This window comes from Zalophus californianus, chromosome 3, assembly GCF_009762305.2.
Source record: "Zalophus californianus isolate mZalCal1 chromosome 3, mZalCal1.pri.v2, whole genome shotgun sequence".
NCBI classification, from domain to species: Eukaryota; Metazoa; Chordata; class Mammalia; order Carnivora; family Otariidae; genus Zalophus; species Zalophus californianus.
Genome location: NC_045597.1, coordinates 64,457,618 through 64,483,941, shown reverse-complemented (window position 1 = coordinate 64,483,941; position 26,324 = coordinate 64,457,618). Strand labels below are relative to the sequence as shown.

General features: G+C 35.7%; 1 protein-coding gene across 9 annotated transcripts in view; it reads right to left on the bottom strand.

Moving 5' to 3' along the window:
- Positions 1-26,324, bottom strand: part of TRPC4 (transient receptor potential cation channel subfamily C member 4) — a 199,976-nt gene that overhangs the window by 161,744 nt on the left and 11,908 nt on the right. For 2 of the 9 annotated variants that reach the window (XM_027589174.2, XM_027589173.1), the window contains exon 2: positions 4,680-5,092. The exons of the other annotated variants lie outside the window; for them this stretch is intronic. The gene's annotated coding sequence lies outside the window, so the exon portion shown is untranslated. The remainder of the gene's footprint in view (positions 1-4,679; positions 5,093-26,324) is intronic. 9 annotated transcript variants of the gene reach the window in all.

Sequence of the window (26,324 nt, the reverse complement as noted above, 5' to 3'; positions counted from 1 at the left end):
AGTCAATTAATTCTTAGGAAAACCCCTTGGGGTAAACACAATTTTTAGTGTCCCTTGGGATGGATATTGAGATAAAATAACCAGAAAAAAATCACAAGGGCTTGATAAATGTGTTCCTGAACTTATGCTCATTTTTTCTTATCCTGTATCTACACATTTTGCCCTTACTCTGCTATTGAATGGCCATTTAGTTTCTCAGCAACTGGTTTTTATCAGGCTCCCCTAATTCTTGTGATTGCATTACCTGTGTAGTGAGTGGATCTCCTAATTCTGAACCTTAGTTCCCTCATTACTAGCTCTCAGAGAATTCTTTTGAGTCCTTACCAACACTGCTGGACCTTCCCTAAGTGTTAGTCCATCCCTCAGGTCCTGGGCTTCTTTGCAAATTGAGTCTTAGTTGTGGTATTGACTGGCACTCAAGGTAATGGAATCCTATTTGTCACACCTCCACTGGCGCTTCACCTGCTAAGGAATATTTCCAGCTTCACCGATGCCTGCTCAGTTGTATCTAAGAAAAAGACCCATGGCAAGTTCTAGGCACCTAATCTCTCCCTGCCCATTCTCTAGCCTCAGCCTCTCAGGTAAACTGGTTCAATTCACTATGGATGCAACCAAGAAAAGATAACATAATTTAGCCCTTTTTACTCATTGTTAGAAGGTGGAGGAGGGTCAATAATGTATCCTTTATACTGAGAAGTTACTTTAATACAGAAAAACAAAGCAAGCCACTCCATATCATTTACACAGAGTTTTATTCAGGGTAATTTACTGACAGGGGCAATGGGTGGGTGAAAGATCCCTACACAGCTATTCTCTGCCTCTATTCTCTGGCCAGTCCAGATGTTAATCCCAGGCTTGTATGGAGTGAGGGGCATGATGGTGAGGTCATAAGGTTGTTATCTCAAGTGGGGACCTCTGTACACCAGTGTGGAGAACAAGATGGAGGGCCAAGGATGGAGTCAGTGCTGTTAACACTCCCACACTCATGTAAAATGTAGCAATGGTAAATAATTAAGCGTGGGTTTCACTCTCAGAGCTAAATTGAGCGCAGAAGGTTAAAGCTCAGTAGGACTGTGTGGCATGACAATTCTTACTTCCTTTACTATTTCTGGGTAGTAATTCAGATTGAGTATTTAACATTCTACAAGCACTCTATAGTTAATAGAAAAGTAGAAAGTATAAATATTGTAAAATGCAGTCTCTTCCTTTTGTCTTAAACTTTTAAATCTTTTACTCAATCTTTTCATGTCCTTAGAATTAACCAAGTTTATTTCTACACTGAACTCAAACATCAGTTATGCAAATCAAAGGCAAATTAGTTTTTTTTAAACTAGAATGCTTAGAATACTCTTCATAAAGGTTCATTATGCACAAGGAATTTAGCATCTCCTAAATACCTCCAACAAGTATAGTAATTACCATAGCAACTTAAAAGATTAAATTTATTTGGCAAAGCAGTTTTTCCAGGTTATTTGGTTATTGTCCAAATTTATGATAGATTTGCTGTTCAGAGAATTTTGTTACTCTGTAGTTATTAGTCCTATGACATTGTGATCACTTTTAATGATATAAAGCTGTATTATGATTTTTAAATACTCATCCTAGAAGTTCATCTTTTCAGTATATTGGAAATTGAACTATTTAAGACTTAACTTTTATCAACAGGCACGTTAACATTTTCTTTTAAATTCAATTAGCTGTATGCTTTGGATGCTTAACAGATAGGATAGGGTTATTTACGTAAGTGGCACAGCTTATTTTCCATCAAGTCTTCATTTAAGCTTTAATTAAATAAAACAAGTTTTCTTTAAGTCAGGTCTCCTGTTATTCTAAGAGTTGGACTAAACTAATTGAAAGTATTGATTTAAGAAATGAGAACGCACTATTGACTATTTCATCAAATCCTCCATTTGACTTTGGCTCTATTACAAATAGCTCTTAGATCTCTGGTAAATTTTTCTGCTTCTTGGGGACCCCGTTGCATTAAGAAAAACTGAGGATTTACACTGCCAAGATCTACTCAGATTGTAATAGATACAATCCCACACCACTTCAGGTGAAAGGGTTTCTTAGTTTTGTAAGCAGCTGCTGATTTATTGAAATTATCATGAAAGTGCAGCTGGGGGTTGATATTTTAGTTGTGAATTTTCCATTTTCCATTCAAAATTAGAATTCAAAAGTGCCATGATATTAAAAACCTTGTAGGCTCTCTGTATGCACTGATGGAACATTTAGATGAAAAGTGAAAAAATATTTCCATCAATCAAATTTTTTTTCTACATAGTATCAGAAATTGGAATATCTATAAATACTGATTTTCTTACTTTGAGCCAGATGTTTGACACATTATAATTACAGCTCTCTGCCACTGAAATCTTCTTTCTCTTAAACTCAGATTAGCTACTTCATCTGCCAGAGACTTAGTCTCTCTATCAGTCAAGGTAGAGGATATTGCCCACATTGGCAGGGTTGTTAGTATGGAAATGTGATATGATATACAACAAGTGGCTGACACACAGGTATTCATTTGATGGTGATCATATTTAGTTTTACTGAATTTCTACCCGGCAAAATTGCTAGGTGTAAACTCATGAAAAAAATTTGTCAATATTTTATTTGTTTCAATAGAACTTAAATTTCCTTAAATTAAAACAAAGGTAATTTGGCACATTTATTCCATGATATATATAATAAAAGTGTAATGATCTGTATATAGTCTTATTTTTTAATGCGAAAAAATATTAGTTAATTTTATAAAATTAATTTTCAGACTATTAGAGAGATGTTGATCAGCTAGGTTCAGAGTTTATGAGAAAACCAATTTCTAATAATTTGTTATCATCCCATGCATTTAATATTTATCTGCCTGACACGGGACCAGATTCCACGACCCATGAGATCATGACCTGAGCTGAAACCAAGAGTCCAATGCTCAACTGACTTAACCAGCCAGGTGTCCATGGCTTGATTTTTTTAAACTAAAAATCAATCTACTCTTTAAAGAAAATAAAAAATTTCAATATTTCAAATTTATGAAGAGTAATCAATACTAATAAATCATATATACAATAGCAAGCAATTGAACCACACTTCAACTGATCAAGCATTTCACCATCTTCTTTTGATAGAAAATATTTGGAAGAACATCTGTCTAAGCTTGAGGTCAGTCCAAATCTTATTCATGCCATAAAGAGGCAATATGCTCTAAGTGTAAACATACTTATTTTTACTATGGAATGTAACATAACATTTTTTCTAAAATTGTTTTTCCTAGATAGGGAAGTACCTCCATCATGGCAAATATTTTAAAAAGTGGGTGTTTCTTTCCTCTAGCAGAAGATCCTATGTAAGCTACCCTAAAAGACAGTGTAAAATTTCTCACAAAATAACCAGAATGAATAAAAATATCACAGTAAATAAGTGTTCTACTACATCATCCTTCACTCCACTCTAATAGAACTATAAGTGGGAACCATAATTGTGCAGTACTAACTGATCACTTTACATTGGGTTTGTAAGACATTCACTTACATATATGAAATTATGGCTTAATTACAAATTCTGATAAGTTAAAAAAAACATGAATCTTTTATTCCAATATCCCATTACCGAATATAATAACAAATTCAGATACTTAGCAGTATTATTTCTAAGTTACTTATTCTCTCATGTATTCATCAATGGAAACTTTATTTTTTATTTTATTTTTAAGAGAGGGAGAAAGAAAGAGAGGGGAGGGGCAGAGGGAGAGCGAGAGAATCTTAAGCAGGCTCCAAGCCCAGCACGGAGCCCAATGTGGGGCTCAGTCTCACAACCCTATGATCATGACCTGAGCCAAAATCAAGAGTCAGACACTTAACCGAATGAGCCACCCAGGCGACCCCTCCATGGAAACTTTATTGAACCTCTACTGTCTTTGGGCACTAAACTGAGAATTAAAAAATATAAAGATACAGTTGAATGAGAGAAGATATTTACAAATGACATATCCAATAAAGGTTTAGTATCCAAAACATATAAAGAACTTACTCAACACCAAAAAAACCACAAATACTCCAATTAAAAAATGGACAGGGCGCCTGGGTGGCTCAGTTGGTTAAGCGACTGCCTTCAGCTCAGGTCATGATCCCGGAGTCCCGGGATCGAGTCCCGCATCGGGCTCCCTGCTCGGCGAGGAGCCTGCTTCTCCCTCTGGCCCTCCCCCCTCTCATGTACTCTCTCTCTCTCATTCTTGCTCTCTCAAATAAATCTTTAAAAAAAAAAATGGACAGAAGACATGAATAGACATTTGTGGAAGATGGAAACAGTGAAAGGATGGAATCATAAAAACCCCAAGTATACTTAGAGGAAATGATTTGGCTAAATGGAGTTCTGGAATTACATATAAACCAAAGAAGATAATTTTATGGCAATATAGTTTTTTTTACAATAAAATACATTAATTAGTTCATTTAAAAAACTATTGAATGCCTAATCTATGCTAGGAACTAGATTTAAAACATTCCCACTATTTTCTTTAACTTTTAATTTTGAAATAATTTTAGTTTTATAGGAGTTGCAAAGACAGGAGAGTTCCCCTAAAGTCAATAACTTACATGAGCATAAGCTTTTACCAAAAATAAGAAATCAACGTTAGCAAAATACTACTAACTCATCTAGAGACTTGATTAGGATTTTACCTTTTTTTCCCTCTCATATCTTATTTTCTTCCAGGATCCATCTCATACTACCACACTGCACTCAGTCACCATGTCTCCTTAATCCAATCTGTAACAGTTTCTCAGTTTTTCCTTGTCTCTCATGCCCTTGACACTTTCGAAGATCACTGGTCAGGTGCTTGGTAGAGTGTTCCTCAATTTAGGTCTGTCTGCTTTTCCTCGCGACGAAACTTGGATTTGGGGGGAAGAATGCCACCGAGGTGATGTGTCCATTTCATTGTGTCATTGCACAATGTCAACACCTCTTATTACTGATAACATTAACATTGATCATTCCATGAGGTCATGCCTGCCAACTTGCTCCACTCTTCTATTTGATAGAAGCAATTCAACAAGTCGAACTCATGTTCAAGGTGAGAGGAATTAAGCTTCACCTGCCGGGAGGATTATTAAAGAGTTTTTGGACATATGTTAAAACCACTACGACAGTTAATAAATATCATGGGGAGATACTTTGAGGTAATGCAAATATCCTTTTCCCCCTTGGAGTCTGGCCCGCTGATTTATTTCAGCATCCAGGTGCAGATCCTGCCTGCAGCAATTATGAGTAGAGCATTCTCATGGTGGTTTCTATTTCTCTCATTCCTTCTTCTTTTAATACTTGGAATTCTACTTTAAAGAAAACTTGTCCTTTCTACCCCTACGTATTTATTCATCCAATTCTTTATTTTTATCTTTATGGCTTTGCAGATATTTATTTTATTTCTGAGTTATAATACTATTGTTATTTCTCCTGTTCAAACACTTTGATCTTTGTCTTTTGGAAGCTCTCTCAGGTAGGCACCTGCATTCTTTTGACATGCTTTTACTCTTTTAATCTATTTATTTGTTGAGCACTTCCTTACTTTCCAACACTACAAGATGCTCCAGGCTCATCTTGTAATTTCCCTGTCCCAATCTTAGATGTGGCATTTTTCAAAGGCACCCCAGTTCCTTTTATTGGAACATGGTATTGAAAATTTACTGAGTGCTAGCTGTGCTTGTTGCTACTGGGGGGCCAATAATGTTCATTCTACAAGCAGCACTGTTTCCCAGTGCTTATTGTAACTTCTTTTTCTGACAATAAGAAAAAAACCTGGCTCTCATTTTTCTACCACATTCTAACCACATCTTCATTGAACTTTAGTATACACATAAAATAGTTTCAGAATTACTAGACCATACCCCCGTGAGAAAAAAATTTACCAACCAGAATACAGTGTTTTTGCACGATTCTCTGTGTCTCAGCCTTGTAATACCTAGATAAAATGTTATTTTCCAATGTTATTTAGATTCTATCCTTTCTTCTGTATCCTTCCCATTGTTTTTTAATTTTTACAGATCAAAGGAGATTGACCATTAACAAATTACTGTGTGGGACCAAAGATGTAAAGCTTATGCTAGATCCCTTAAAGCAAAGTGAAGAACTCCTGCTTGTGTTAATAATGGTGAAGACACATCCCCTAACTCAAAGCATAACATGTCAGTATTATTGAGTATCTTGGTGCATGAAAACTAATTAATATTTGTCACAAATTAAGTATCATTAAATCAGCATTGGTAAAATAATACTTATGCATTCAAAGAATATTATTGAGATTTTAATATATATTTGACAATGTGCTAGTAAAGTTCAAGATGGAAAGGACATAGTCCTTCCTTAAAAGAAATATCTGTGTATAAGTCTGTGCTGTTCTAAGGGCATAAACAAAAGGAAGTAGCTGTGAGGGGTCAGGCAGTAGTCATGGGGCGCTTATTTAATAAATCTGTAAACTCTTACAGCCCAAAAAGACCTTTAAGTGTGTATTAGGGGAAGAGATGGTGTCAACAATTTCACGTATGGGGTTCTGTTTTCAGGGTGGACACTTCAGAAATTGTTCTTTTCCTGCCAAAGATCAGGGACCACTAAGCTCTTCTCAGCAAATTTCAGAGGAAAGAGTGGCCACAACATTCACACGTTAAACAAAGTAAAGAGACGAAGGAGCTGGGAAAAATAGAAACTCAGTAATTTGGAGATCGTGTCCTGGGAGCGCCAGCATTGTGCACTTCTGTCAATAACCATGGCTGTAAGAATGAAAGTGCTCAACTTGGTTATCTCCAACTTCACTCCATCAACGTGGTTATCACCACCTGAATTTCAAGCATCCCTTACTCTTGGAAGAATCTCACTGATGACAGGTTCAGGAAGGTTCTTCATTCCTGTTCCCTGCTGCTAGAGTCTCACACTTCTCTGAGCAAATAGGTTCTCTGAGCATTTAAAACCTCCAACTGTATTTATTAATTTTCTATCGTTCTCTCCCAACATACCTTAATATATTCTCCTTAACCGCAGGGACTGCTGTGCTGATCCCTCCCTGTATTCCCACTAGTTACCCCATGGCCATCAGATTTGTTTCATCAGGTAAAAGGAGGGGGGTCGTGCACTTGAACTACATCCAAGAGCAGATGGAGATGAAGTCTTCTTACAATTTGTGTCAGAAAACCTCCAGACAAAGAAGAAACTATTGGGCAGAATTGGATGGAACACTAAGGTGGATAAACAAATGATGATAAATACATTGTCAAAAGCCAATCTAAATTTCACCAGAAGTATTGCATTTTGTTACATTTGTTAAAGACTTCTCCAATTTTTTTTTGTAGTTAAAAGTAACTGAATGCTAAAAACTGGTACCTAGGTTACGTTTTTATAGTTTTCAATATATAAATAAGCTCATTAAGTATATAACAAGCTCATGCAATTCTTTTTCCATAACGTGAATATAGTAATTCTCAACTCATCTTTAAAAAAAAAAAATCTGAACAAAAGAATCTCCCTCCTGCTGTGTAAGGTGGCCCCTCTCAGAAAATTATCACCAATCTTAGGGCCCAGTATGGACCAAGCAGGTAAGTAGTTTCTCTTACAAAGTCGTATCTGACAAAGGCCTTTGCATCTAAGGGAGTTGTACATGTAGGAGCACATAGGAGGGAGAGATTCAGGGTTAAGTGCTATTTTGAGAAATAGATAAATGAGGGGAAGATACTCTGTATATAAGGAAAATGTTCTGCCATTTTATGGACAATTTGTTTTTTTTCATGTATGCATTCAATACATATGTACTGCATAGTCAGTAGGTGAGGCTGTATAAAAAGCTAAGAATGCTGAGGTAAGCCAGTCGGATCTGGCCACCGCCTAAATTTGCGGAAGGCACGTCTCATGATGGGGAGATAGGACAAATAGAACAAGGTAACTATGAAGCTCATCAGGAAGCACAGACAAATAAAATCAGTGACATGAACCCTAGCACCTGTGTGGCTACTTTAGCCCCGTTATGGTGTTGGGGTTAGTCTACTGGGCTCTGAATGACTCGAGGAGTGTGCCTTGGAATGATCAAAGGTAACAGCAGCAGCTCCGGATGAAAAACGCAGAGCCCAGGCTCCAAGGCTGGAAGGAGCTTGGCTTGTTCCGTCAGGGTTCAGAATGAAGGTCAGTGTTGCTGGAGCGTTGGGAGAACGATCTGAGACGTGTGCAGGGAGACATTAAAAAGGCCACCAAGATATACATCTTGTTAATTCTGGACTTCCAGATCTTCTAGCTAATTGAGAACCGCAATCTACAGCCACAAAATCAGACCAGACACAGAACTGTCTGGAAAGTAAAACCCAGATAGTAAGATTCTTGAGGGTCTGGATGTTTAAGAAACCCTTTATGAACGAGGGAGTAGGGACTATCCTGGAGCCGGGAACTGATTAGAAACTTCCAGAGAAGAACCACAGTAAAAAAAGCTGACATTCATTGGGTACTCGGTATGTTCTAGTCCTCCGCCATGTGCTTAATACCTACTATGTCATTTAATTCTCACAGTAACTCCAAGAGGAAGAAACACATGACTAGTTTATAGAAGCACAGAGAGATTAAGCTGCTTCCCTCCGGTCATATAACTAGTAAGTGGTAGAACTAAGGTATGCAGCCAGGTACTCTGGTGCCAGACCCCACCCGTTTTACTCCCGCGTTGTTTTGCTTTTCAATACAAATTGAAAAGAACTGTGAAGAATGGATATCAGTTGTTTTATATATAAAAAGAGAGATTATGACTGATTTATAATGGGCCATCACCTTTCTTAAGAAATATTATTAACTAAAAAGGTCGATGTACTCATTATAGGTTACAACTCATTTTTAGATTTCTTCAAGTTTCACTTTGTGCATCTATAATAACAATGAAGTACCTGAGTATTTTAGAAAACACATGAGATGATATTTGGTAATTTGAAAAGAAATGTAGTAGGCAAAGTGAATAACAATGGCAGACACAATTTTGATACATACATAATGCTTTGCTCTTTCAAGGGGCTTTCACATGTATATTCATATATCCTAACAATCCCAGGAGAAAGGGTACCCATTTGAGAGGTGAGGAGACACGTTTGGGAGTTAATGTGTCCAAATGACTTCACACGTAAAGACACATAAAAGATAATTAAATGAGGACATGTCTTAACAACTAAGAACTGTGTCCACAAACTGTAAGTGAAAAATTAATGATATATGGTTCTTAATTGTCAAAAATGTTTTGATAGTCTCAAACTGTTGGTATTTTATTTTTATACAGCATAGATTACTTTAAATATATCATAAATCAGAGAATTTCAGATCTGGAAAGTCATATACTGATCTTCTTATCCAACTCTCTTAGAACATTCCTGTGTGAAAGAATTCAGATTTCTAATATAGCTGCTACTGGAAACATTTTAGGCTATTTTTATTATATGAGCTAATGGATACTACTGATTAGTACTTGTTCTATAGGCAGGAAATATCGTCTTGGGGTTTGTATAACTTAATATTATGAACTCTGGCAATGCAAACATGCTATAAAGCCACTTATTATACATCAATGGCAAATTATACATCCACTTACAAAATGAACTAAACATTCCTTCACTGCTGCTACCATGTTTTATGTACACTTTGTCTCCTTTCGGTAAAGCCTTCAGTGGAGGATTCTTGAGATGGTAACCTCTATTCCTTTAAATAAAAGTCCATAATGTTTTTCCATTTATAGTAAGGATGCCTACATGGAGAACACCATCAGCCGACACAAGGTTCTAGTGCCTCGTCGGAGAGGGACTTTTCTCTCAATAGCATCTGACCCCGAGGTTTTGTTCTTTTGAAGGGTATGTTGTGCCCTAGTTTGGGAGATTATGCTTTCTTAGCTGGGAGTCTGGATAACAGTAAAGTAGTCTGGTTACTACTAAATACATCCAAAATTCTGAAACTTACAGCTTAAAATCTGCTGTCAAAGGCTTTGCATTTTATATTCATTTATAATGAACATCATGTTAACAAGTAACAAGAGCCAACCTATTGTCAACTCAAATGCTCAAAGAATGAATCTTTCAGTTAGTCCCTATGTGTAAAGTTCTTCTTGATGTCCTTAATTGTGACCAATTCCATTGCTTTAAACTCTATCTTATTGAGAAATAAAAATATTTTTCTCTTGAGACCAAGTTGAATGTATTTCTAAGTAAAATTGAGAAGAATCAGAAATGTCACTGAAACAAAGGGAAAGTAAGGAGAAGGTAAAACCAGAGAGAGCAAATGCATAGTTTAATACTGGGAAAATAAAAGGGACGTTTTATAGAAAGAATGAGGCCTTTACTGAATTTGGTGAGTTCAGTTATAAGCCTAATGGAAATATATGTGGACAAAAGACCTTCCAAATAGAAAATATGAGAAGATTCTGGAGAAGTTACCAGAGGAGTCAACCATACACTGCTGAATATCAAAACAATTAAGAATATCAAAACTCAGAGTTAACAAGTATACTTTTCCGTCCACCTTCATCCTTGAACTGTTGCCAATAGGAATATTTTACACAGCATGATCTCCACATGTTACCTTCAATTTTAATACAAATCAAAAGGTGGCCTCTTGATATTATTGTACAGAACATGGTATTTATTGAGGTTAATGAAAGGCAAAAGAGAAAATAGGTAAAATCTGAGGGGTTTGTTGTTATTATTCCTAGGGATCTATTGAGACTTCACCGAACCTTTACCAGACCTTTACTAAGGAAGCTCAGATATCCAGTTGCAAACATATAGACTGGGCATTTAAAACACATATAATGAATAACTCCTTGAGCTACTGCGATGATTTTGGTATATCTGAAAAATTCTTCCCCTTGTCTCTATTAACTTCTCAACTCAGTGTACCTAACCAATGAAAGCTTTCATGTTTGTAGTAAAAAGAGAACTAATTTAGGCTGAGTGGTCTTCAGAACTGAAGTGTGAGGTCAGCAAGATTAATTATACTCATTGTTCTCCTCCTGATTTTACCTGATTAACTGGGGAGAAAGGGCCAGGTAGTGTATGTTCTTCGACTGGCATGGGAGCATAACCATAAATGCCTGTGTCTGCCTCTCACATGCTGCTCCATCACGCTCTGGCCCCTTGGCCCCCGGCCCTCCTACTGCACCGTTAGCTCCTTCTGCTTCTCTGAGCATCAGGCAGGGCCAACACACTGTTCTTATTCTTCAAGAGTCCTGGAATTTTAACTTTCTATTACCAAAGAACTGTCTCATCAAAACTCCGACCTTAATAATGTCTGTGAAGCAAACTGCAGAAAATTGCTTTATAGAAAAATAATTTCTGGGGCACCTTATAAATTCAGATGCTCTATGAGAAAATTGCAGTGATTACACATGCCAACTTCCTTCCCTGCCCTTTGTCCATATTTGATTAAGACTTCAAACTAAGCCAAACACACTTCCCTCTCCCTCTCCCTCACTTTCTCTATATACAGAGTTTGTTAATATGCTAGTTAATATGCTATTAACGATTCCTTTCTGGCTTCGAAACCCTTCCTTCCTGATTGCCATCAATGCTCATAACTACATCTATAACTGCACAGCAACGCTGCTGGCTCTTATGCAAACATTCCATTTGAGCATTTAGATTGGACACTGATCAAAGCAAACAGTCCCCTAAAGTGTGGATGTTTAAAAGGGTCATACTTACTTTTCAGCCTTTGTCAGCAAACTAATAATAATAATAATAATAATAATAATAGCAGTATTACTGCTTTAACTAGTTGAATATCAAGAACTCCACTTAATTACTCCCAAGTTTTAATTATAATACATTTTAGTATCTTTTTAAAGAAAAACAAATCAGCAATATAAAACCATGTAAAACATTGCAAACTACTCTGGACAAGACACCTGGGTTCCTCTTTCCCTGCCAAGCCCATCTTGCTATGGGAAAGGCTCCGTCTGGACCCACTATAAGCATAAAGGGAAGAAATCAACTTAAGCTAGCCCAAAAGATGTCCACTGCATTGCCATATCCAGGAGAAATGAAGAGAGACTTAAAAGTCTCTCCATCCTTCCAAGTATCATTGCTCTCGCTTGTCTATTTTGTTTCTGAAATAAATGACAAACTCTTTTAAACTAGAAAGTTTACAGTAGGAAAAAAAAAACACCTAGCATAAGTTGATTAATGAAAGGCTCTTTAAAAATCCTATAGGAGATCTTCAACTAAATGATACATATTTAGGTTTCAAACTGTTTATCTGCAAATGTGGTTTTTACTTATTTTCAAAAGAAGACTCACACCCTTTTGGTCATAGAAGATGTCATAAATCCTCTGATTAGTGACCCCTTGCAGTCTGGCAGGTGCTACACAGCCTTGTTCCTTTCACGTTTAATTCCTTTCTTCTACTACTACTTATTTAAAAGAACATTTCGAAGATTCTGTTCTCTTTCCTCAGAATTCAAAGGACGAAATGAACATAACTATGAAAGAAATGATGTTCTATGAATTCAAAGCTCTGCTTCCAAATTATTAAATCATTATCTCAGTGTTGTGTTGAAAGGTTCACTGAAACACCAAAAGTCCACGGCCCTTTAAAAGATCTTTAATGAAACTGAAATGGAAATGAAAACATGGGCAAGCCTGTCTGAGCAAATTACATTAGTATTTGCTTTGCGAATCTTTGGGAATGGAGGAAATGGTACCTGGCGCAAATGGCTATTATAGAGAAAGGAAGCTTGCCCCACATTAATGATTAAATAACCCCAGAGAGCTCATTATCATTGTAGCTATCAGTTTGGGGGAATCACTATGATGAACCACCCAGATCCCTCTTCAGTGAACACTTGATTGCTTCAATCGGTTACAATTAAAATGCAGAGACTGTAAGATTGGATACAAAATGATACCAAACTATAGGCTGCTTTTAAGAAGATGCAATTTAAATATAAAGACAATAATCAGTTTAAAGTAAAAGGAGAATAAAAAGTATACCATGCTAACTCTACTCACAGAAAGCTAGAATATTATCTGTATCATTGTTTTCCATAGAAGCCTTAAAAAACCTTTATTTATAATTGTTTTGATTTTAGACTTCTTTCCTCATTTTTCCTACGATGTCCCTTACTCTTTTTGCAACAGTGTTTATTTCTGCTCCTTACGGTTTCTCTGCTTTCTTGGTTTCATTTTTTGCTTTCATTTCTTAGTCCTGTCTGCTCACAGTTCTTTTCATTTTTTCTTTTTCTTGACTCATCATCTTTTCCCCACGTGCCTTCCTTACTGGTTTGTGGTCTTGCTTCAGAGGCGTTATTTTTAAACTCATAGTAAAATGTCAGTTGCTTCTGCTCCTCATCATACATTTCTAGTATGCATTCCTCATCTCCTAATTTTATCTTCTTGCCTCTTCCTATTTTCCTGCAATATACTTGTATAGCTTCCGTACTGGTTCGTTTTCAACACATCATCAACCACAGGAGTTTTGCTGGGACAAGCTATTCATATGGCATTTGCCTAATAGAAGTACCAGAACAACCTTGACAACCATCTGGACATTTAGTTGATTTAGTTGTTAATGACTTTATAGCCAGTGAAGATGAGCAGCTGAGATTTTTTTCAAAGTGAAAAGGTTCTCTCTTCCTCCTCTGCCAAAGAGACAGACAGTGCTGCTTTTGAGTGGTTATTTATTCTTGCCTCCGGGTCTAAGAGATCACCTGACACCCTTAGCTTCAACTGCCAACCTATTTTCATTGTTAGAAATGAGATATTTTCAGCATCTCAGGGTTTAGTGCCTCAACTATAAGAAGAGTGTTTTGGCTACATTTAATGAGATTTGTTGCCATTTTCTCTCAATGGCTTCCTGCTCCAGCCCCATGCTTCCCATAATCCTCCATTCCTTTAGCTCTCTGGCATCTTAACTGTTTTCTAATTTTAACAAAAATTGAGGTTGTATTTTTAAATTTTTCTTATTTTCCTTGTATTTTATCAAGGAAGAGTACGCTATCTTTAAGTAAGAAATCCCTACAAAGCGCTAAATATTTACTGTAGATTATACTTAAGTACAATTTTCTATAATTGAGCTTATAAATCATAGTATCATAATGTTTTTCATTTACTGGAATACTATTTATCTTCATGTTACATCTACATTTCCCTCATAAATTTAGTGCACTTAAATAAAATAGATGCCATTAATTTCAACTAACAATCATAGTATCAACTTGAATTTTTACAACTCAAATACTCAGGTAAAGAGGAAGTTTCAATATTTAACTTTGCGTTTGGACTTAAATAATATTTGCATGAATTTGCACTTAGCATAAAACCAACTATTGAACAAACTTTTTTTTTAAAGGCACAATTGCCTAATAGCCGTAACTTACCGAGATGAAAATTTGAAGAAAAGGTTTTAAGTGAATCGGTTATGATTTGACTTTAGAAAACAAGTATGACTGAGTATTAGAAATCAGAGCTACACTGCTAGAATAATTGAATGTGACTTAAAAAATCATACTGCCATCTCCTAGAAGGAAAAAGGAGTTCAGTATGACAGAGATGAGGGATAGTTAATGAAAAAGTCAATATATTTCATGCTTCTATCCAAGGTATTACTTCTCACAAATCCAGTTACACTGAGAAGATTTATAAACTTGAACAGTATTATCACTAATACTGTAATATGAGTCTGTATTACATAAATATTAACACATTTTCACCTAAAAGATAAAAAAGATTCATATACGTTCTACATTGTTACCTGATTTTCAAAGATTCTGAGTACAATATTGACAAGATATTTAATTTTGTTACTCTTATCCATCCTCCCAAATTCTTTTTGTTTCCAATCTTAAATTATGTGTTGTTTTTGAATACTTTAAGTCAGATTTACTCTAACTTGGCTTTGACTCTTTTATGTTTTTATTTAGGGAAGGTGATCACTTAATATATTGATAGAATAAAAACTTTGCCCATCGAGTTTTTTTTAAATAAGAATTATGCTACTGGTAGAGAGTCAAAAACAATCAAGGCATTACAAGGAAATTATTTTCTACAAACTCTAAACCACAAAAACTGTCACACTGAAATAGGTTATATTCCTCATCGTTCCTAATTAAATTCTAAGACATGCGAGAATGTGTTCTTGTCCTCTTTCTTGTGTTAAGTTTCTTGCCTCTGAAATCTCTCTTGGACATAGTTTCCATTATAACATCTTGAGATAAATACAAGTCACAAAGGACTTGTAGAATAGGCTAGGATAGCCTAAGTCAGGCTATCCTTTTGTCTCTACCACATCTTGATCAATCTTGGATAAATCCTATTTTCTGATTTTTTTTTTCTTGTATACCCTATATATTGATTGCTGATAGAAGGAAAAAATAATGCAAAACAAAAAATGCATGCAATCGTTTGGCACTATGAAATCCATTTTCTAATGACAAACGTCTTCTCAAAGTTGTTGGTCAATAGTCAATACTTTCTGTTCTCTTTGGTGGTTCTTGTAAGCTTTTAACTTTCACTTATGCCTCTTAAAAATCACCATTCCTTCCTTCTCAGGCAGCAATGACATCTTGAGTTTTCACTGTAAAACATGGTCGATGACTGTCCCATGTCCTCCATCCACAGCCATCCTTCTCCCTAGTATTAGAAGCTTCAAGGTGTTTCTTTAAAGGCAAAATGCTTTACCTGTGGTCTTGTCCAAAATCTTGTTGCATACTTATCCTTTCTTGCTCTCACATCTTTGTGATGGCCTGCAAACACCATGGGTTTCTTAGCTTGCATACTCAGCCACACCTCTTTCCTCTACGTCTCGCTAGCTATGGACTACAACCAAGTTATTGGCAGGAGTTCTACAGAAAGAGTGATGATATGCAGCCAGTGATTGCAGCACAATTCCCTGGACAATTTGATCTGACAGTAACAAGAGAGCCAAGGGCGCCTGGGTGGCTCAGTTGGTTAAGTGTTTGCCTTCGGTTCAGGTCAAGGTCCCAGGGTCCTGGGATCGAGTCCCACATCAGGTTCCTTGCTAAGCAGGGAGTCTGCTTCTCCCTCTGCCTGCCGCTCCCCCTGCTCGTGCTCTTTCTCTCTGACAAATAAATAAAAGCTTAAAAAAACAAACAAACCAGGAGAGCCAAAAGAAAGTGGAAGATAACTTAAATGTTTGTACTCTAGCTACTCTCAAACTTATTTTTCAAATCAACACACAAAATGGATGGCATTCATATGTGTGGCATATTCCTATGCCCAATTCCCAGGACATTGATTTATATATTAGGTAAGATATTATTAGGGTAAATATAAATAAACTCTAATGCCCAATTATATCTTTTCGGAACACTGCTACTTTATATTTAATAATGACTTATTTGCACCAAACTTCATATCTGACCACACAAGAATGCTACAACGTTGAGATGGAGAACCACTGATCCAGATCAGTGGTCCTCAGTGTGTGATCAGAAGCATCGACATCACCTGGGAACTTGTTGGAGATGCAAATTCCCATGTTCTACCCTAGACCCACTGAACCAGAAACTTTGGGGCATAACCCAGCAATCTGATGTGCCCTGATCTAGATGCTAGACCAATTTTTTAAAGAAAATGTTGAATTGCAATGTCACAGTGGCAGAGTTAAAGCTCTTGGATTACACAGTATAAATAAATTCTGTCTTATGCTTAGTAATTACTCAAATACATGTCAGTTGAATGAAAGAACTGAGATGGTTTGTTACATATTTTTTTGCATAATGAAAAATTTAGATTTTTTTTCTATTTGAAAAGAAAAAGTATCAAAGTGATTCAGTTGCATATAATTTACCTTTTCTTTGCCCTGACACAAATTAGTATATAGAAAATAGACAACATCCACTTTTCTATGAACCACATTTTAAGTACATGTCTTTATTCTTATATAAGGAGAAGCATTGAGGGGAAGTTAGGAATATATATATACCAAGATTAGTATTCTAGATTTGCACATACTTGCTGCAAGGCCTTGAGACTTAAAGTCTCAGTGCCCTCCCTCACGCATGATAGAATGGTCAAAAATACTCCCCTTTTACAGAAAAAGAAACAGGGGCTTAAATTTAATAAATAACTTATCCCAAAGTGACATAGCTAGTTAATGACAGAGCTGAGATAACTAGTAAGTCTGATGTCATGCTCCTTGCCACTGTCTGTTAAGATCTTGAAAGAACTTATCTCAGAAAGCTAAAGTGAGAATTAAAATAGGTAATACACATAAAAGTTTCAATGTATTGAGCACGTAATATGTGCTCAATAAATATTAGCCACTAGTACTATTGGTATTATTACAATCACTACTAGGGCTAGTACCCAGAAGAATTTGCAGGGATTGCCACCAACAGGCTATCCGGATACCTTATAAGCCCCCTACATGCTCCCTCATGGAACCATCAAGTGCTCTGTTTTCCTTGACTCTCTCCCTTCTGAGGCATCCTTGCTCCACTGCAAAACAATGGGAAGGACTTTAGCAGAAGCCATGAGTTCCTGGTTTTCAAAACTCTACTCTGATCACATCTCACTTTCTCTCTTTAAAGCTTGCATAATATGAAAAAAAAAGCTTGCATAATATGGTTATGGTCAAGGGCATTACTTGTTTCATAATGCAGGTATATCTAGTGTTAACCTACATCTCTAACCATTAGAGAGAGCATGATTTCAATGAAAATGTTACATCACCAATTAGAAACAACCTGTGAGCTATATAACTCAATACCCATAATTAGGCTTCAGTGATAAATTATTAGCTAGGATCCTATACTTGGTGAGAGTGGGGCATTATTATATAGTCGGCACTGTGATATATTATTTTATATATATACATATCTTGCCAACTGCACTGTAAGTTGGATATTTTTAACCTCAGTTAATAGATGAGAAACCTGAGGATCAGAGATATTAAGTAATTCACATGAAGTTATCCAGCTAGTGGATGTGAGGGCCAAAATTCAAACTGGGGTCTATGTAACATCAAATCTGAGACCTTTAATCACTTCCTTCCACACAGCTAGGATGGTTTAGCACAGCTCAAATGACAGACATTGTGAAAGTGTGTCATCATGCTATCATTTTTCTCAAATGCTGTTAACCATAATATTCCATCAACCAGAACATTCCATCCTCCTGAGGTAATTTACTGTAAAATCAATCACATTTGAGTCTGAAATATGATCTTTTTATTAGTCAGACCATCAATAATTAATTTTCAGACAAATTTTACCTTAAGCAGAGTTTTTGTGAGCAGAAAATAATATGCATTTTCTTGTGTCTTGATGTTTTTGTTTTTTACTCTACAACTTTGTTGACAGGTTATGTCAGTGAAAATGCTGGGAAGGTAAATCAAATCAAATCAAATAGAGGTTGATTCCAGAAGAAACCACATCAATTATTTAATTCTGCTTTTTCATTGTTACTGTTGTCAGGTACTTGGTACCACAGGAAAAAAAATATTTCTAGTTGTCTTAGACAAGACACTTTAGAAAGTCAGTGCTTCAAATGAAGAAGATTATTAATAATTAGGAATCTTTAATGCAAATATTATAAAAGAAGATATCACAAGTATTTACTTAAAAATATTTAGTTTTTTCCTAAAAAAATTAAAAATAGAATTGCCATATGATCCAGCAATCCTACTTCTGGGCATATATCTAAAGGAAATGAAAAGAGAATACCTAAGAGTTACCTGCACTCCCATATTCATGGCAGCATTTTTCACAATAGCTAAGCTATAGAAATCATTTAAGTGTCCATCATGGGATGATGGATAAAGAAGATGTGACACACACACACACACACACACACACACACGCACACACATACGCACACACACTGGGTTATTATTCAGCTATAACAAAGAAGGAAATCCTGATATTTGAGAAAACATGGATGGACCTTGATGGTATTATGCTAAGTGAAACAAGCCAGACAAAGACAAATACTGCATGCATGGTTTCACATATGTGTGGAATTTTAGAAAGAGTCAAACTTATAAAAATAGGGAGTAGAAAAGTGGTTGCCAAGGCCTGTGGGGTGGAAGTGGGGGAAACAGAGAGAGGTTGGTAAAAGGATATATACTTGCAGCTGTAAGGTGAATAACGTCTGAGGATCTAATGTATAACATGGTGACTACAGTGGATAAAACTGTATTGTGTAATTGAGTTTGCTGAGAGAACAGAACGTAAATGTTCTCATCAGCACAAAATAAAACAGAAAAAATATGTCTGGTGGTGGATGTGTTAATTAACTACATGGAAGGAATCTTTTCATAATGTATATATACATCAAAGTGTACATTTTAGATATCTTACAATTTTGTCAGTTATATCTCAATAAAACTGAAAAAATTTAGACAGCTGCAAGTGTAGATTTGACTGGTATTTGAAAGTGAATACTTACAAGGAAAAACTTTGTAAGAACAATATTTTAATGTGATTCTTTAGACACATATTGATATCTTGCTATGAATGATAAAGTCCTAGTCACTTACACCATCTCTTCTCATCCTTCCCTACCTCCTCCCTCTAACAATCTAATGATGATAATTATTTTAGTATCTGGTTGAATCATGTGAAAAATGTGTGAATAAATGATCAAATATAGGCAGTTTCATATGGACCAAACTACTGTATATTTTAGAGTACCATTAGTTAAATAATATTCATAGATTTATATTTAACGTTCTCTTCTCATTTTAACTTCCACCTGCTGACTTCAGTGAGCTACAAATTTACTTATACATTTTCAACTTTATAACATTTCTAGTAGGTCCTACACCAAAGGTGCTTTTCCATCTTTTGTCTAAAGTTTGAGTCTACAGTTGGAAACCAGTAAGATTCATTTGCATTACAACAGCAATATGAATTCTGATCATTATAAAGTATTGGGCTACCAAGAATCTCCTTCTCCACAAATCCAGATTCATTCCTAATGGAAATTGTTTTGCTACTCAAGTAAATAATTCATCTTGAATCTGGAATTGAAGACAGACTCACCTAAAACTAATCACCACACAAGCAAAAATTTTGTATCATTGGTCTGAGGTAAGGCATTGTAAATACTTTAAAAATGATACAGAATAAAATAAAAAATAGTTGAAATTGTGCTTAATGGTATATAATAACTTGATTTACAGAGGGTCATAATAAGCAAGTGTATATTTAATGAAGAATATGCAAGACAAATTTTTACCTTATTCTAAACCTGTATGTAAACAGGAATACCAATAGTCTAGTAGTAAGCAGATTGATAGGGATAAGATCATTGAGATGCCTACACACTGTAACTAGAAGCAAATGTTGGAGGCAATAAACTGGTTTTCTTTGCTATGAGAATTTGGGAAATCCCTTGTTTTCTCTATGCCTTACCTTTTTTTAAGATTTTATTTATTTATTTGAGACACAGAGAGAGACAGTGAGCAAGCATGAGCAGTGGGGAGGGGCAGAGGAAGAGGGAGAAGCAGACTCCCCGCTGAGCATGGAGCCTTATGCAGGGCTCTATCCCAGGACCCTGAGATGGTGACCTGAGCCAAAGGCAGACACTTAACCAAATGAGTCACCCAGGCGCCCCTATGCCTTATTTTTTTTCCTTTTTAAAAAATAAATGTGGTATGAAAGAAAGAGGTCATATGTTGGATTTCATCAAAATTAAAACATTTGCTCTGCAAATGATCTTGTCAAGAAGATGACATGACAAACTACAGATTTGAAGAAAATACCGACAAACCATATCAGATAAATGATCAGTATTTAAATATATAAAGAACTTGCAAAGCTCAACACTGAAAATTAAAACAAAAACAAAACATTAGATAATGTGCAAGAGACATGGAGGGATATTCCACTGAAAACAACATACAGATGCAAGTAAGCACATAAGAAGATGTTTAACATCGTTCGCCATTGGATAAATGCAGATTAACACAATGAGACGTCACTACTAGAGGAATGATTGAGGTGAAAAATGGTAATGACACTACGGTAAGGATGCTACTTGATCCTATGTTACCACACCCTGATCTGTAAGGATATGGAAAAACTAGATCATTCATACATTCCTGGTAGGAATGTAAAGTGGTACAGTCACTCTAAAAAATAGTTTGGCAGTTTTTTAAAAAACTAAACATGCAACTAACATATGACTCAACAATTACACTCTGGGCATGCTTCCCACATAAATGAAGACTTATGTTCACACAAAAATGTGTACACAAATGTTTATAGCAGCGTTATTGGTTATGGCAAAAACCTGGAAACAACCCAGATGTCCTTAATGCATGAATGGTCAAACAATGGGTGGTTCATCCACACCTGGAATACTATTCATCAATAAAAAAAGAAACAAACTATTTTTGCACACAATAACTTGTATGAATCTCAAGGGCAGTATCTTGAGTGAAAGAAGCCAATGTCAAAAAGTCAAATATTATATGATTTCAATTATATTATATTCTCAAAATGACAAATTACAATGATGGAAAACAAATGAGTGGTTTCTGGGGGTTAGAGATGGTGTCTATAAAAGAAAGTAAAAATATAAATCAAGAGGCAGACCTTGTAATGATATTTAAAATACACTTGGAAAGGGGAAGAAAGATAAAAATTTGGTGATTCTTTCTGAAATTGACATTGGTAAATAAGTATGAGACATGAAAAAGAAGGAATAAGGACATTGTGTTTCTTTAGGCATTGTACAATTGGATTTAAAACCAGTCCTTAAAAAATTAGTACATTAGCAAGTGCTATAAAACCTTAAAAGTCTTGGAAGCATGGTGTCATACATACTAAGACCAATAAAGAAGAAAAGGATCATAGAAGCTGCTTAGGAATTTACAGGGGTACAGTGAGAAAAATGAATCAGATTTCAAACTTGCATTATAGAATAATTGTTAAGAGACTTGGTTTTGGAATTTCGGGGATTTGGGTTAAATTCAGGGCTATACCACATACTAATTATGTGACTTGGAAAAGCTATTTTAACTGTTCTAAACCTTTTTAGTTTCCTGATTTCTAAAATGGAGATGATGACAGTTGTCATGAGGCTAATAAAATAAGATGATATAAGTAAACCAATCAGCCCAGGGCCTGCCATAGACTAAGCAGTCATTAAATGATAACCCATGCTACTTTGCTACTATTTTTAGGAGAAAGTTGGAAATCTTTATTCTAGCCACTAGGAGAGCACCTTAAACTTCCCATGTTCTTAGCTGGCTGAAACCCCAGAATCATTAAAAGCCAGCTAGTGACTTAGCATTGTAATGGTGTATTTGGGGGATTGCAGTGTGATGTTAGGTTCCAATGCAGTATCACAAAACAAGAGATGAGAGAGATGTGAAGAAAAATTATATTAGGTGTGTCGCTCTTTAGGAAACACTCAAGAAAATTGAACTCAGTAGGGTTAAAATCTCATCTACTTAATGGCTCAAAGAGGATTTCAGTCTTGAGGGTTTGACATTATGTAGTTAGGAAATTGTGTTTTGAAATTGATGTTTGTAAAGAAAAATATGTATGGTATAATTTTTTTGGCCCTTAAGAAATTTAAATGGGAAAATCTTTAATATACAAACTACAAGTCTTTAATATATACACAGCAGCATCTATGGACCATTATAGTACATAAAACTAGCAGACAGGGAGGGTAGGGGAAATTGGAATACATGAAGGAAGGAAGTTGTTCGGGTTACCGACTTCTTCCTTGTCCACATCATTCTTGTTGCCTGTAGAGCACATGGTCTTCACAGAAGGCATGTCAAGAAATAGATGAGCCTCGAGAGCACCACTAAAAAGGTGAGAAGGAAAGCATAGTAGGCCCCTCCAGTATCACACCTCAACCCCCATCCTATCATCTGGGGAAAAATAGATCCAGTTAGTAGATGACTGAAAGGTTACTGAAGTCATTTTCCAAGAAAGCCTTCAAGCAGATCAGAGAGGTCTATGAGGAGGTGCTCTTAGTCATTAGTACAAATAAAAGTGGCATGATTTTCTGGCAAATCTATGCAAAATGTGTGAAGAAAGAAAGTACTCAGGTCAAGAAGAATTAAGAACTAAAGTATTTGCTTATAGGTCTGTGACATAGAAATGAGATGATCCTCTGAGTCAGGTTTGAGAGACCCCCAACATCTGTGCTATCCTCAAAGACTGTCTTGGGTTATAGCCCCAAAGTCTTCCAGATGGCACCCCCATCCTTTGGGGAAGCTTGGCTATCTCCCTCCAGATGTACCAAGACCATTGTCTGAAGTCCCATTACAGTCCATTTCAAAGACCTGGATTCCCACAATTACACGAAATCTATGGGCTTCCTGGGTAGGAGACTGGGTATGCAGCTGCCAAGGCTCAGGTCCTTGAAAGGAAGGTATAGCTCAGGGGGAAAGTGAAATCCTAGATCATTATACCTTCCAGCTTGCCCGTGTTGTCATCCCAGTGATATGAAAATATTGTTTCATTCACACCATGGAATATTAAGGAATGAAAAAGAACAAGCTATTGATACACACAAAAACTTGGATAAATCTCAGGGTTAGTGGCCAAGATGCTCCATTGGAAGGGAAGCCTGGCTTTAAGATGGGTTCTCCTGAAGCTCAGAATGGTGTACCTGCTGTTGACCTGAGATGAACTCCTTTCTATGGTGGGTGATGTAGTGTTGAGGACCATGGTCATAACCATGGCATCAGATTTTGTATTGAGGGACAGGTTAGGAATTTCAGTCAATGGACAAATAACCCTTCTGGGACACAGCTGACCAGTACTGGGTCTAGAATTAAATCTAACTCTTCACTATCTTCTGAGCAAACATTTACTCAGGCCATCCACCAGAGCCTCATTGTACTTAAAGCCAATATTAAAGAAGAAGAGGCTGTGAAAAAAACCTCAATTCTCTAGACCCAAAAGATTCAGCACTGACAACTTTTGTCAGGCCAGACAATGCCATGTTGGGATCCAACCATGGTCAAGTCTGTAATGGGAATTCAGCATTGCCCCCATTCACTCCTGCATCCCTTTAGCAAAGATTAAAACATTATTTTTTAAAATAGACAAATGCACATCTCAGGGTAAACAAAGTCTGATTTGGATCAAATGAAAACAAGTAGCAGATCTATTGATCATATGCTGAAATGATACTGATGATAAAATTAGAAATAATGTCTTATAAGCAGGTTTGGATGATGTCAAGTTATATTATCTGGTGTAATATAGTAATGTAGTATATCTGCAAAACATCTTTAAGGAAATATATCAGGCCTTAGGTAATTTTAACAGTAACAGTTATAACTATAACACAAACAGCAGTAAGCAATAGCATTTTTATAACAGACTTCAAGTGGGGGAAATTAAGATTACTTAGAAAACCACAGGCCTAAAAAAAATCTCACCTCAGTGATGAAGAGGTCAAATTGCTACTGCATTATATTGCCTCTACTTTTTCTTCAGTTAATAGTGTGTTCGCTGTTCAGTAAGAAAGAGCTATTAATTAGAACTAACTTATAATTGATTTGTGCCAGATTAATATGGTTTTGTTTAGAATTTACTATTTTTATACAAAATATTTTAAAATGGTTGTTTAGTTTCTAATGTCAAAGACTTGCTAATTCTTCAAGAATAATGTTATTTCCACATAAATAAATAAATAAATAAGGTTAAAAATTCCAGAACTCTTTTGCAGTTGCTATATTCATCCCTCTATGGGTACAATACATATTTATACTATATTACGTGAGTATAGTCTCTTCTTTTTAAACAGTTTGACTGAATTTTTCAGCATTAAAGTCAAAATATAAAAGAAGACTTGTGTCTCTATGATGGAATGACATGTAGTGGATTAACAGTCCTTCTGATAACATTTAGAAAAGCTGGGCAAATATAAACAAACAAACAAATAAACCTCTGTCTAAAGAACTGTTGCAGACCTAACTAGGACTTGAGGAGCCAAGATTCCAGATAGACAAACGCCATAGAGAGGTGAATTGACCTTCTACAAACCATGTTTCCCCTCAAAGCATTTGTACAAGGTTCCTATATCCTGGTAAAAAGGGAGACAGATGGAAGTGAGTGTCACACTCAATAACTCTTCTCAAGGCATTTGTTAAAATCTTAAGCTTTGCAAGAAAATAAGACATTTATCAGAAAGCTGCTGAAAATTAGAGCAAAGTATTCATCAATCTCACAAAAATTCAAAGACAAAATTCATTCTTTTGGAACCTGCAATGAGAAGTAGTCTTACTAAATTGCCAAGGTTCTTAGACCCTGGGACCCTATAACATTTTAGCTGGGACAGCCAGTGATTCATAGGATCTTCCAAAGTCCGAAAATTAACCTCTAAGCAGCTCAGCTTGTGACTGGATTAAGAGGTCTAGTCCCATCTTAGCTGCCTGCCAGAGGATAGGGTATATTTTTTTGGGGAGAAGATGGCAAAACTTCTATAATTTTTTTCTACAATTTTTTTTACATGCATTTTCCACCTTTAAATAAAAAATTGTGAAGCATTCTAATAAAAACTTAAGAGAAACAGATTAACACATAGCCTTGTTATTGGAATTATTGGCCTCCAACTTTAAACTTAATGTGTTATTCAACAATATTCAGAAATGAGATGGAAAAATTGAAAATTTTATGAGGAATCTAGAATCTATAAAAAAAAGAATCAAATTAAAATACTGCAAGTGAAAAATGTAATAATTGAAATTAATAACTTAATAAATTAGTTTAACAGCAGATAGGACATAGTAAAAACAAAAAAAGGACTCATGGATGGGAAGATAAGGCTACAAAATATATCCAAATTACAGCACAGAGAACAAAAATGGATGGAAAATTCATTATAAAAAGAATTAAAAGACTGCTAGATATATGACAGAGTAAAAAGGTAACAATGTGTAATTGGAGGCCGTAAGTGAGAAGAAAGGAAATTGTAAAACTATATCTGAAGAGATAATGACTAAGAACTTTTCAAAACTGGTGAAATTTATGAAGTCATTTTAAAGAAACGCTCCAAATGTCAAGCAGTGGAAATCCAAAGAGATCACATAAGTACATATTGTGAGACCACAAAAACAAAAGACTAAGAGAAAACATAAAAGCTATAAAAAAAAAAAGAACACACTGTTCTCAGAGGAACAACCATCAGACTGATGGCTGACTTCTCAACAGAAATGATGGAAGTCAAAAGTCAATTAGGTGGTATATGTAAAGTACTGAAAGAAAATAATTGCCAATCTAGAATACTCTAACAAATGAAAATAACATTAAAAGTGATGTGAAAACAAACACGTTTTCAATCAGAGACTGAAAAAATTCATTGCCAACATACTGACACTAAACATGCTAATGA